The sequence below is a fragment of the Anabrus simplex genome, chromosome 8 (genome assembly GCF_040414725.1).
Source record: "Anabrus simplex isolate iqAnaSimp1 chromosome 8, ASM4041472v1, whole genome shotgun sequence".
NCBI classification, from domain to species: Eukaryota; Metazoa; Arthropoda; class Insecta; order Orthoptera; family Tettigoniidae; genus Anabrus; species Anabrus simplex.
In genome coordinates this window covers 244,979,766-244,993,350 of record NC_090272.1, presented here as the reverse complement: position 1 = coordinate 244,993,350, position 13,585 = coordinate 244,979,766, and the positions used below count along the sequence as shown (strand labels likewise).

General features: G+C 38.9%; 1 protein-coding gene across 6 annotated transcripts in view; it reads right to left on the bottom strand.

Moving 5' to 3' along the window:
* The window catches only part of LOC136879059 (core histone macro-H2A.1), a 380,958-nt gene that overhangs the window by 262,554 nt on the left and 104,819 nt on the right, over positions 1-13,585 (bottom strand). The gene's annotated exons all lie outside the window — the stretch shown is intronic.

Here is a 13,585-nt window from a genome sequence, read left to right as displayed (position 1 = left end):
TGTAATTACTAGAGATACCTAGCTTTTGTGAGTGACTGATTCATGAAACATTATTCTACTGCACATAAAGCACGTGTATTCTCTTTCAAGTCCTCCAAGATCATAACTATCATTTAAAGCTTGAGAAATAATGCAAAATTTATCTCTTGAATGCAAAATTTTGATTTTTTTTTCCATGGAATTTTTGCTTTTTCTGGAGAAGTTTCAAATTTTTGCACAAATTTTATCAAAAACATACTCAAATTATTATGTTTGTGCTCTGAACTAAAGATCAACTTATCGGGTTAAATGGGTCGCCATATAATCCCATTATAATTATATAATAGAAACATCAAATAATTCTGCATAAAATTCAAACATTTGTGTTCTGAGGTAGCCTATAACCTATTCATGTGTAGTTTATATTATGTAGAGCCTATTAATAAATATGTTCAAGCTTTTAAAATCTAACCTATGAACATACTATATTTTACAGCGTCTGTACTCCAGAGGAGTTGCTACAAAAGGCATCTGACTCCATGCTAGGGGTGGCCTAATTTGAACCTGGCAGAAGGTAATAAAATGCCTTTGTGAGTGGCGAACCCATCGTACCAACAACCTATAAAATTAGTGCAAGTGAATCGAGGCCTCAGAAAATGCTGGGGCATCCCCCTGAAGTGAGGCGTGGTTCCTGGACCTCTAGGGGAACTGTGAGAAGTGGGCTACTAGACATCACCAGAATCGGTATCATCAGTGTCATGACTTTGAATGGCAGGGTAGAAGAACTGATAAGAGTATATCGAAAAGAAAGACATAGTGATGATGGGAATGAGAGAGACAAAATGGAAGGGGAAAGGACAAAAAGAATTGAAGATAGGGTATAGAATGTACTGGAGTAGAGGAAAGATGGCAACAAATGGTGCTGGTGTTGTATTGAAAGAAGACCTAGTGCAATATGTGGACAAAATTGACTCGATCAGTGACAGGATAATTAAAAAGAACTAGATACAGTTAGGGAGATAGAAAGACAAAGATAATGACTGATCTTATTCTGGTGAAGGAGAAACGTAGACAACCGGAAGATGTGACCGCAATGCCATGAACAGATTTTTGAAGACCATAAACTGGTGGTAGCTATATTAAGACTTGGTAAAATAATGAAAAATGAAAACATACAACCTGTTTTCCAGTCATTGACCGGGTCAAGGATGTAATGAATGAAGCAGATATAGGCTGTTAGTACTGTGCCGTTACATTGTCAAACACCGCAACTACAACCATAACGGCCAGCCCAAAGTATGAACTAGCAGTTACACTACTGCCACAGTTCATAAGAAATAAGTGGAAGCCCAATCAGACACTATACACTCCAAACAAAGAACAAGAAAGAAAGAAAAACTTACCTTAACAAGTGGAGAAGTGTCACAACAACCCGTGGATAATTAAATTAATCACTGTACTGGACATCAGAACACGAAAGAAATGAAAGAAAGAAAGAAAGAACACCTTTACTTTAAGAAAAATAAAATGATTTATTAATGAGAAGTTAAATTGAAATGTAAAACAACGAAAGCGTCAACACAGGAAAATGAATTAATGCAAAAGTTAAATTAAGATAAAATGATAAACAGTTATTTAACATTACTCAAAAGGATCAATCCGACCTAAGTCAAGTAAAATCTAAGAGGCCTCAAACACTAGATGAAAAAGGAAAATTGAGATAAATTTGTTCTTTAATAATATTTTAAAAGGTACACCCTGAACCACGGAGTTCAGCCCAACAGGAAGAAACTTCAACAACACAGATCAAATAATCAGAACTACACTTCATTCAAGGAGCAAATCAGTGGAAAATAAAACACAATACTGCAACCACAGTATCGACATTGCATTAAAGTAAGGGAAATTAATATCAAAATAGGAACGTCACACGAGTAGGTAATCTCACAGGTCACCCGAAATTATCATCCATTCTTCATCCAACCTTTTTTTCTTTTTGTTTATTTTAAACAATGAACAATAACCAGTCGTCATGGCAATGAAAGGCGTGAATCCAAGCGTAAATAGGTAACCATGGAAACAAGCCCGAACAACAAGGAGAAAAACATAACTCAACGAGAAAGAAAAAAAACGAGGATTCCAGAAAATTAACATAAGATCAAGAAAACTTAAATAAAATTTCCTTCCTCTTGGTCGGAACTCATGATTCGACCTTTACCCTAAGGGGTGGTTTGGTACCGTTTCACACAAAGTATAAATATTATTACAAATGTTCAACGTATATAGAAAATAAATTAATAAATCTAGTTTCACCCCAAGTATAAGTGCACTACAGTACACTCAAAAAACCAAGATCCAAACGGTTACAAGGAACCCAAATTATGTTGATATTTAAAAGTTAATTATAATTTTTTTGAGTTGGAGAACCAAAAATTCAATTTAGAGTTCCACACACCAAAATATTCTGTTTTTTTTCTTTTTTTAAAACAGTTCCATTCCACAAGAAGTTCCGATACAGGAAGAAGAGAAGGAAACCATTACTGAAGATGAGGCGAAGCGCCATTTTTCTACTTACAGTACATGATGTAGGAAAAAAATTAGGATATGCACTCTGGTGACGCTCCCGAGATGAATAACACCGAACAATGAACTGAGGGCATGAGAGAAGGAGCCCTCTCACAGTTTTCTTCAGCCGTAGTCCACTGCTCCAGGTGAAATCTTCACCTTCACGAGACACATGCAACGCGCGTCCATCTTCAACTAGTCGCAAGCACAAGAATGACTCTCTCGCCTTGGCCAAGGCTCAACAAGGCAACGTTCTCTCTGAGACGAGCTCTCATTGGTCAAGGAGCGGAGCATTGTAGTTCAAGCTCTCTGCACAGATGTCAGTACATACAAGGAGCCCTTCTTAGATCAGATCGTCACACAACTAAAGCGCCAGCTCGGAGTAGTAGTTAATAATAAAACTAGAAGTAGTAGGGAAAGGCGGCAAGGCGAATACAATAAAATTAAGGTTGTAAGATACCAATTTCCACGAGGGTTAGCTCGGGTCCAAAAACGTTAGGAGGGAGAAGACGTAGGAATGTGACACCTCGGTGTCAGTACGATGGGGTCGCCACTCCCAAAGTGATTTATTAATGAATGATAGATGCTATGAAATGAGAATGGAGAGTGTTGCTGGAATGAATGATGACAGGGAAAACCGGAGTACCCGGAGAAAAACCTGTCCCGCCTCCGCTTTGTCCAGCACAAATATCACATGGAGTGATCGGGATTTGAACCACGGTATCCAGCGGTGAGAGGCCAACGCGCTGCCGTCTGAGCCACGGAGGCTCTAAAATAATGAAGTTAATAGAAAAATAAAAGGGAAAGAAAAATAAAGAGATGGAAGTTAAAAGTGAAAGAAATAAGGGAAAAGTTTCAAGAGGATGCAAAGAAAGAAATTTCCAAAGATGAAGTGTACAGTGTGGAAGAGGAATGGGCATGTTTCAGAAATGGTTTTGTACAACAACTGTGGAAGACTACTAGGGAGGAAAAAAGGAAAAGGAGACTCCTTGGTGGAAGAGCAGGGTAAAGGAAGCAGTTAAAGAGAAACAAATGGCTTGGAGGAAGTGGATAGGCAGCATTAGTACAGAGAATTGGCAGAAATATAAAGAAGCCAAAACGGTATGTAAGAAAATAATATCAGAAGAGAAACAGAAGAGCTGAAACAGAAACTTTACAGGAGGATATAAAGGGAAATAAAAAGGTTTTGTGTGGTGTTACGGACTCTCTCTACAACATCAATGGTCATTATATTTTTCTTACCGTCTGACAACCTCGCTGCTCTACTGGTGCTACACTTTCATTGTCTACATGCTCGCCCTGCTCATCACTGACTGTGCTGCTCCTCGCCGCTACATCACGTTTACGTACTCACTGTTCTAACTTCTGGACTTGCACTTCTGCGACTATACAGTATATGAACATTAAAACAAGAATAATAGTTAACACCACCTTTCCAATACTTATCTTTCCTATATTTAGGAAATAAACATTACAACATGGCTAAGAGAAAAAACAACTGTGGAAGCCTATTTTCATTTTATGAATATAAATGTTGATTCTTAGGGTGCCATATATGTTAAGGACACTAGGTTCAGGGCCCTGACCTAACTTTAGGCTGAGATTTATTTTTGGCTGATGATGCTTACGACTGTTAAGCGAAACATGTCCCATCTTACAACGCCTGTTGTAACGTTTATTTCCTAAATATAGGAAAGATAAGTATTGGAAAGGTGGTGTTAACTATTATTCTTGTTTTAATGTTCATATCTGATGTCCAATACGGTCTACAATGAGATTTATTACTTATAATGTAACCGCCAACCAGGCAAATGCAAAGAATATATATCTTAACCTCAAAGTTAAGGTCACTAGAATTTCCAGGGACATTACGTTTTTAAAGGAGTGCTTAAGATATGGATTGGTTCCCAGATTCTTGCAACATTTACAACGAAAGAACATTTCATCCCCAAATATACAACCCACCCAAGAAAAAGTTAATTCCATTTGGCTGAAAAATGAAATCAAAACACTCTACAGGAAAAAAATCACTCCTGAACTTGCAGCTTTACAAAGTTCATCTAAAAACTTCGTCCAACATGTCGCCTTTAGAATGGGACTCCTTTTCTAAATTTGCTAACGGCAAGGTGTCAATTGCGGCAAATGAAAAACAAGAAGTTTTAGACAAAAAGTTTACTTTTCTTAAAGAATCAAAAACTAAATCCGTCAAATCTTTCAAAACCATGGGAACACCCTCTCCTCAAATCATAGTTGTTCCAAACACTGTAAATTTATCCAACACTAACTTTCCAAACAGTGAAATGGATCTTTTGAACAAGGGTTTCAAATTCAACTGGCCCAACCCCAATAAAATTGACGATCTGGTGACCAACACTGCCGAAATCGAATCAAATATTTCAAAACTTCCTATAGAACACCGTAATGATGTTAAATACGAAATTAAAAAGAAGCTCACGTTACTAACCAGTGAAATAAATTCCAAGCCTTCTTTAAATCTTAACAAGCAAATAATTGAAGTAAAGAACAAAATCAGGAACAATAACGTAATAGTCACAAAAGCCGACAAAGGCTCTACTACTGTATTATTGAACAAAAATGAATATATTAGTAAAACTGAAGATTTCTTTTCCGCCAATAACTACAAACTAATTGACAAGGATCCCACTTTAAAAATCCAGCGTGGTTTAAAGAACTTGCTGAAAAATTCATCTTCTCTCTTTCAAGAGCATGAACAACAAAAACTCACCATTATGAATCCCAGGTTACCTACTGCTAAAGCCTTACCAAAAATACGTAAAAAAGATGTGCCAATGCGCCCTATTATAAACTGTCAAAATAGTCCCACCTACAAGGTTTCTAAATTTTTACACCATTTTTTAAATAGCCATTATAAGTTCAATAATGAAGCCTATGTCAAAAATCCAGTTGATTTTTGTAATAAACTTTCTAAATTCAAGTTACATGACAATCACGTCATGGTTTCGTATGATGTCATCAATATGTATACTATTATACCAGTAAAAGAAATCATTAGTTTAATAGAAACTAACCTTTTGAAACATAACACTATAAGCAAATGTGAAATAGATGAACTGATCAACTTGCTAAAATTTGTAGTAAACAATAACTTCTTTACATTCAATAACAAAATTTACCAACAGAAGGGACTAGCGATGGGCGACCCGATATCTGGAATCCTTGCTAACATTTTTATGGATCACCTCGAGACTAACAAGATAATCAATAAAATCAACGGTCTACAGCTTTGGCTAAGATACATCGATGACACATTTGCCATCATTGACATACATCGCAATTGTTGTGATTATTGGGATTTGATTATTTGGACTCGGAAGACGGTGATAAATTATGTATGTAAAGGATTTATTCAATTGTTTGTTTTGGTTTTCCTCAGTATGTGAATTTTGGAATTGTTTAATTTGTTTGAAGTCGATATGATTTTAAAATTATTTGATTGTCATTGTAATTCTGGTGCATCCTGTACCACACGCGCCACATCGGCGTGGGAGATTTCCGGTTTCGTAAAGTTGCACAAATGAGATTTCCGGTTTCGTAAAGTTGCACAAATTTCGTAATTTTTCTAGAGGCTTCCTAAATGTTCTTTGTCAGCACTATTTTTTTCTGCGCTCCTATTGGAGAAAATAAAGGAAATGTGATTGGTAGGTGAAGGAAATCATCGTACGCTCATTGGCCGTGGTAATATTTCATAATTTCCGGGGAGAAGCGTTGTCGCTGGAGCCTTGCTCTGCGAGGGCGTCTTTTCTGTTTGACCACTGAAGGGAACGGTCACCTTCCAAGGTACGGGTCTTCTGGGCCCCACCATCCGGTAAGCACTGATTATTATTTTTTAACTTTTCTGGTATTCAGTTTCAGATGTAGTGTTTCATTTAATTTATCTTGCCGGAGCGTACCCGTGTTTCCTTCTGCTTCCAAATGTTATAATTATGACTTAGCTGTTTCGGTAAGTCACCTCACCTTGTTAAGAGATAGTTCCCGTTTGTTGTTTTGTAAATTAAATGTTATACGCCTTTCGAAGTAATCCTTATCAGTAATATTTTTCTCGGGACTATCTCATTAATTCCGCTTCATCATGGAATATTCATCTTTAGGTCGGGTACCCTTTCTCAGAAGTGTTTTTGAGGGGGCTACCCACTGAAGATGCTCTGCTCCATGATTATACGTAAATTATTTTTCCTCCTTAGATGTATCTCTTCACTTTAGTATAACGTTACCTTCCTTTATTTATTTCGAACTGTTTTGGGTTTTTAAAGGTAACGCCACGACAGTGGAACGTCATGTGTGATGTTCCGGTGTAAAATAAATTTAATTACTAAAAGCTACCCTCATGTAAATTGTAATGGTTGTTGAAATTATGCCGTCATTATTTTAATTGTATCTTGGTTATTGCTTTATATATGAAATCAAATCTAACTTGTTAAGTAAAGTTTAGGATTACATTGACTTCGCTTCTTCAGTGTTACCAATACCTTCCACCGCCTGGATATGGTTCCCAGCCGCTTCCCGGTTATCCTTTCTTAATAGTCATGTTGGTTAAACTGTTGTTTATTTCCTGTGATTTATGTGCTTGCAAATTTAATTTCGTACATGTTTACATGCCTAGTGTACAGTACTTTTGGTGAAAGCATTACGGTAGCAAACATTTTCTCTTCTTTAAACCTATTAATTGTAACCTTACCCTTTGGAGAGGTTGCAGTATGGTAGCAGAGCGTGGTTGCTGAAGAAGCAAAGTTGATGGTAATTCGGTGATTATAACCTAAAATTTAATTCAAGTATTATCTCGTAGTTTCCTTTTTTTATCAACATGTCTCGTGCTATCCCAGGTCCGTTCCATTTGAGGAAGGAGGAATTAGCTTACGAACTTCGTATTCGTAAGTTGAATTCGACAGGAAAGGTTAAGGATGACACGAGCTTGTTGAAACAATCGCTAAATGAACCTGTTTTTGTCCCAGGGTTATCAACAGATGAAGTGTGCGCATCTTTGTCGATTGTCAGAGATAAAATTGTAGAATATAAAGCCATTATCATGTCATTTTGTTCTTCTAAACCGTCCGATGCACAGTTAACACGTGCGAAAGGCCAAGTGCAGCATTACGTGGACAGGATTCGCGATCTGTTGGCGCATAATTTATCTGAAGATGAGCGATGCGAGTGCGAATCGTTGTTATTGCAGTTTTGTGATATTTTTGATAAAATTGTTGGATTGCTGGAAGGTAATTCTTTGCCTAGCTCAAGTTCTATAGTTAATGTACCCGTCCAATCTGAAACATGTGACAGTGACACTGTATCTGTATCTACTGCTTCACCAGTTAGTGCAGTGGCCACTTTTAATGATACTCCCGTGCAATCTTCTCCTGCTGTATTTACCAGTGCTTCTCTGCCCGTGAATAATGATAGTGGTGCTTCTTGTACGCAAGTTGCTATGTCAACTGTTCCTATGGGAACTGTTAATTCTACTGTGTCTTTATCTCATCCTCTGGTTGCGACCCAAGTTGTTTCTCTTCCTATTGTACAAAGATATCCCCATGTCCAAGCGTCACCTGTAGTAAATTCTTCAGGGGTGTCACAGATGTGTGAAAATGTGTCGCAAATGCGAATATCTGTGCCGGTTTCTATGCAATCTAACCTCAGTCCTAACCTCACTTTTAGTACTCCTACCCTATCCCAGGAGCGTTCAAATCAAGATTTCTTTGCTACTGTGATGCCTTCTTGTAACCAATCCAGTGCTGTTCAGGTACCTACTACTCCTGCTGCTTCTCAAATTTTTTCAAACTTGCCTCACCCATTAACTGCTATATTTAAGGGTGTATCTAAGTTCACCGTTAATTCGATTGACGAAGTCATAGTGTTTCTACGTTTTTTGGTCGAATTTAAAGATCAGAGTGTAGTGTATTCCTTAAGTCGTGACAATTTCTTCCAAGTCTTATATCCACATGTATCTGGAGCTCTTTCTGAGCATGTCATAAGAGCCATTTCAGAGAAGTGGACAGTTGACCAATTTCATGCACATGTGCTTTAGTTTTTTATTCCTTCCCGTGCTTTGTCTTCTTTGGTTCAAAGGCATTATTTTCGAGTACAGTATTTGAATGAAACATTGTCGGAATACATCCAGGACATTAAGTTCAATGCTCGGATCTTCATGCTAAACTATTCTGAGTCTCAAATGGTTGCTAGCATTATTGAGGGTCTTGCACCAAATTACCGGTCGTATCTTGCTCTGTCGCCTCGACCCGCTACGTTCGCTCAGTTGGAAGCTATTACTGTTTCTGCTGAAGGCATTAGGTATGCCGACCAGTTACGAGTCGCCTTGGCTCCTCCTCCTATGAGCATGTCTTCTCAGGTCACTAGTACTGTTTCTACTTCTTCCAAGCCACGTAATTCACGTGCATGTTATAGTTGTGGTTCTACGGATCATTTCCAGCGGAATTGTCCTAAGATTGGGCCCTTAGGCAATTCAAAACCTGTCATGGGTGGTCATCTTCAAAATTTCCAAAGGAATTGTCCTAAGATTGAGCCCTTAGGCAATTCAAATCCGAATGAGAATAGAGTTTCTCTCTCCACTAGTTCTTGCAGATATTGTGGGTCAAATAGACACTTTTCAAGACAGTGTCCTCGCAATTCTTCCGGCTCTGGGCGTTCTGGTAATAGTAATCCCAGATGACTAGCCGCCGATCCTGGTGCCAAAACTTATAGTGTACCTTCATGTTTCGTCTGTTATCGCTGTCAATTAGTTGATGATTTACCTGACCCTGTAGTCGATTATAAGCTTCAGTCTGACCCTAGTGTCAATTTTCCAAAATCTTGTGGTATTTCTGCTATTCCTCCATGTAAATTACCTTACATTTGCCTAGAAGTGAACAATGAACCAGTTTGTGCTTTAGTTGATTCTGGAAGTAGCCTCACCTTGATGAGTGAAAAATTGTATAACTCTGTGAAATCTGTTTGTAAGTTCCCTGCTTTAACACCTGTGTCTTTAACCTGCCATACGGCTAATTCTAATTCCTTGAATTTGATTGGAAGTCTGAATCTCAAAATTAGAATACGTAATTTCACATGGAAAATGCCCGTGGTAGTGGTGAAAGATTTATCTTGTCCTTTCATTCTCGGTGCAAATTTTATTGCCAAAACTGGTATGGTTTTGGATCTTCAATATAATAAATTCCAGTTTAAGTTTTCTATGAGGATCTTTACATTGTGTAACCGTTCTCCTATCCTTCCTTATCATGTCAGTGCTGTGTCTGAGGACACAAGTGAACCAAAAGCTTTCGACTTTGATCATTTGCCTGATGATCAGGCCAACCAGCTTAGGAATCTTTGCGATAAATTTCCTGATGTGTTCACTGACAAGTTAGGTGTGACCAATGTTTTGGAATATAAAATTGAAGTAACTGACAATGTACCTGTTCGTTCTCCTCCGTACCGGTTGTCGCCTCCTAAGATGAAAGCCCTTAAGGCTATCATCGACCAAATGCTTGCTGATGGTGTAATACGTCCTTCTAAATCTGCGTACTCTTCTCCCATATTTCTAGTCCCTAAACCACAGGGTGGTTTTCGGCCTGTAATAGACTATCGAATGTTGAATAAGCGAGTTGTGCTTCAATCTGTTCCACTTCCTGACTTGCACTCTTGTTTCTCTTGGTTTGCTAATGCCAAAATTTTTACCACTTTTGATCTGAATCAGGCGTACTATCAGATACCTCTTGCTGAGGAATCCAAGCATCTCACAGCTTTTGCTACTGACTGGAACCTCTATGAATTTGAGCGCGTGCCGTTCGGACTGGCAACGGGAGCCGCTGTTTTGACTCGGCTGCTGGATAACGTGTTGTCAGACATTAAATTCAAATTCGTTTATAATTATCTTGGTGATTTGGTAATTTTTAGCGAAACTTTTGAAGAACACCTTGCTCATATCAATGAAGTCCTTGAAAGGCTCCGTAAAGCAGGACTAACCCTTAAGGCTAGCAAAGTGACTTTCGCACAGCCTCAGATGTCCTTCCTAGGCCATATCGTGTCCGAGAAAGGCGTTTCGGTTGACCAATCTCGTACTGCAGCTATCCAAAATTTTCCTACTCCTAAAGATGTCAAAGCTGTCGCTAGGTTCGTTGGTATGGTCAATTTCTTCCGTAAATTTATCCCTAATTTCGCTGAAAGAGCAGCCCCATTAAATGCCTTGAGGAGAAAAGATGCTAAATTTGAGTGGGGTGATGCCCAACTTGAAGCTTTCTATGATCTGAAATCTGCTTTATGTAATGCTCCTGTGCTGGCGATGCCAGATTTTTCTAAACGTTTCATTCTCCAAACCGACGCCTCATCTACAGGTATATCTGGTGTTCTCCTTCAGGAATTTGAAGATGGACGTCGTCCTATCTCTTATGCTTCACGTAGTCTAAATCCTGCTGAACGCAACTATTCTATATATGAGTTAGAAGCCTTAGCTGTTGTTTTCTCCTTGGAGAAATTTAGAATGTATCTTGAACATCTACCTTTTGATCTTGAAACAGACAATCAGGCATTGAGTTGGGTACTGGCCAAGCCAAGAAGAACTGGTCGTCTTGCGCGTTGGGCAGTACGCATCTCAGCTTTTCAATTTGAAGCTCGTCACATTCGTGGAACTCAAAATGTTATTGCCGACACTCTTAGTAGAATGTTCTACCCTGGCAGTTCTGATCCTCAATTAGAATCCGCTGATCCCTCTCCTGAACAAGTTTCGGCCTTTGTTAATGTGGTTTTGACCAATTCCCCTGTCCTTTTCAAAGATATCTCTAAACATCAGGAAGACGATCCTGAATTGAAGGGTATTATTGACAGGATTAAATCTGGTGAACATGTCAAACCGTATGCCCTCAAAAATGGTGTTCTGTGTTGTCCTGCTCGTGGGCGCAGAGACCCCAAAATTGTTGTACCTTCTAATCTAGTCCCTGCTCTTTTCAAATATTTCCATGAATCCCCTGTTGGCGGACACCTTGGTGTATTTAAAACTAGGGAGAAAATTCGTAAGCATTTTATTTGGAAATCTATGGATGGTGAAATTCGCACAATGGTCAAATCTTGCAAAACCTGTAACATCAGTAAACCCGCTCCTAATACCCGCCTTGGTCTGTTGTCATCTGAGCAAGCTTCTCGCCCAATGGAGAGACTATTTATCGACTACATTGGACCATTTCCGCGTTCGCGGACCGGCCATCGTTTCATACTTGTGTGTGTTGATGCGTTCTCGCGTTTTACATGGCTGTTCCCTACTCGCATGGCTAATGCTAGTACTACTATTTCTTGCTTAAAACAGATCTTTGCTTCATTTGGACCCTGTCAATTTTTAGTGAGTGATAATGCTAGAGCTTTTACATCTGTGCAATTCCGTAATTTCTGTTTTGATCTATCTATCTCTCATGTGACTACCACACCTTATTATCCCAGGCCTAATTATGCTGAAAGAGTTAATCGGAACCTAAGATCTGCTCTTATTGCATACCATTCTTCTGACCACTCAAAGTGGGATTCTTCACTTAATTGGCTATCATTTGCTTTCAATACTGCTGTTCATGAAAGTCACAAGCAAACTCCTGCTTCATTGATGTTAGCGTTCACCCCTAATTCTCCACTTTCTAATCTGTGGTCCATTAACGATCTCCTGCCTGATGTCGCTAATCCAGAAACGATCCGTGCTGCTTGGCATCGTGCGCGTAAAAATTTGAAGGTTTATTACGCTAAAGTTCAACGTAACTATAATCACGGGCGAAGACCGCACAATCTGTCTGTGGGTGACCAGGTCTATGTAAAGACTCATCCCATTAGTAGTGCTGCGGACCATGTAATAAGCAAGTTATCCCCCAGATTCCGAGGTCCCTGCACAATTTTGAAATTTTTAACCCCTGTATCATTGTTAATCAGTGATCCTGAAAGAAAGAGGATCAGCCGTGTGCATTTATCTCAGATAAAAATTCCCTAGTTATGAGATAATACTTTAGAAACTATTTTGTTTTGGGGTAGTGATAAGGAATTAGTTGTAAGCAAATTTTTAATTAAGTGCGCACAATTTTTCGGATTTTATAGTTTATGATTTAGTTAAGTCTCTTTAGTTGTAATGGAAAGGTCATTTATGATCATATTAGATATAATTTAGTATGTATTGTGGGGTAGAATTAAGATCTTCGTAACTAGGGATTATTGTCAAATTGTGAAATCAGGGTAAGCTCCGGCAAAGTTTTTGAGTTTCTTTAAACTATTTCCTAGATTTCATCTTAAGTTATCCATAGTGCTTGCCGGAATGGGGGGGCTAGGATAGTCCCAAACCTGTGGGGGAACCTCCCAAATGAAGGTCGAGGAGACACCGGTTAGGTGCCTCCAAGCTCTTGTCCACCAGGGTGGCTTTAGCTTCATATTCCCTGTCTGCTGCGGGTAAATTTCTGTTGCAGTGGCCGGAGGGGGATACCATCCCCATTTCTGCTGTCGTGCCTAGTGGAGAGGTACGTTATGTCTTGGGCCCTGCCGTTCTGCACTGCATTCCAGTGAGCTGAGCTACAGATGACAATTACTGTTCCTGCCTGACAACTTGACGTCCCTAATCCAAGAGGGAACCGTCTGCATGGTGGTGACCATCATCCCATGCCAAGATTCTGAATAGTTACCAGACATACACTGACGTGGCCATTAGTGGCACGTGATATCACCTATACTTGGACATGGCAATTTACAGCGCTGTAACCAGATATGCCAATGACGCCAGTCGTGCTAGGCTGTGCGCAGTCACCCAGTTTGAACTGTAATGTAGAGGCTGAAGACAGTGGCCGCGTCGTCAGTCACATCAACAGCAAGAACTCGTGGTGCTACAGTGTAAATAAACTGGAAAAACCAAGAATTCAATCCAAAAGATGTCTCTTATTTTGTGTAAATTTTTTTTTTCAGTGAACGTTTCATTTTTTTAAAGAAAATAATTTCAGTGTGGTGTTTTACGAACATAAGAACAAAAAAAAAAAGAAATTTTTTTAAAAATCTCTTTAGTGTA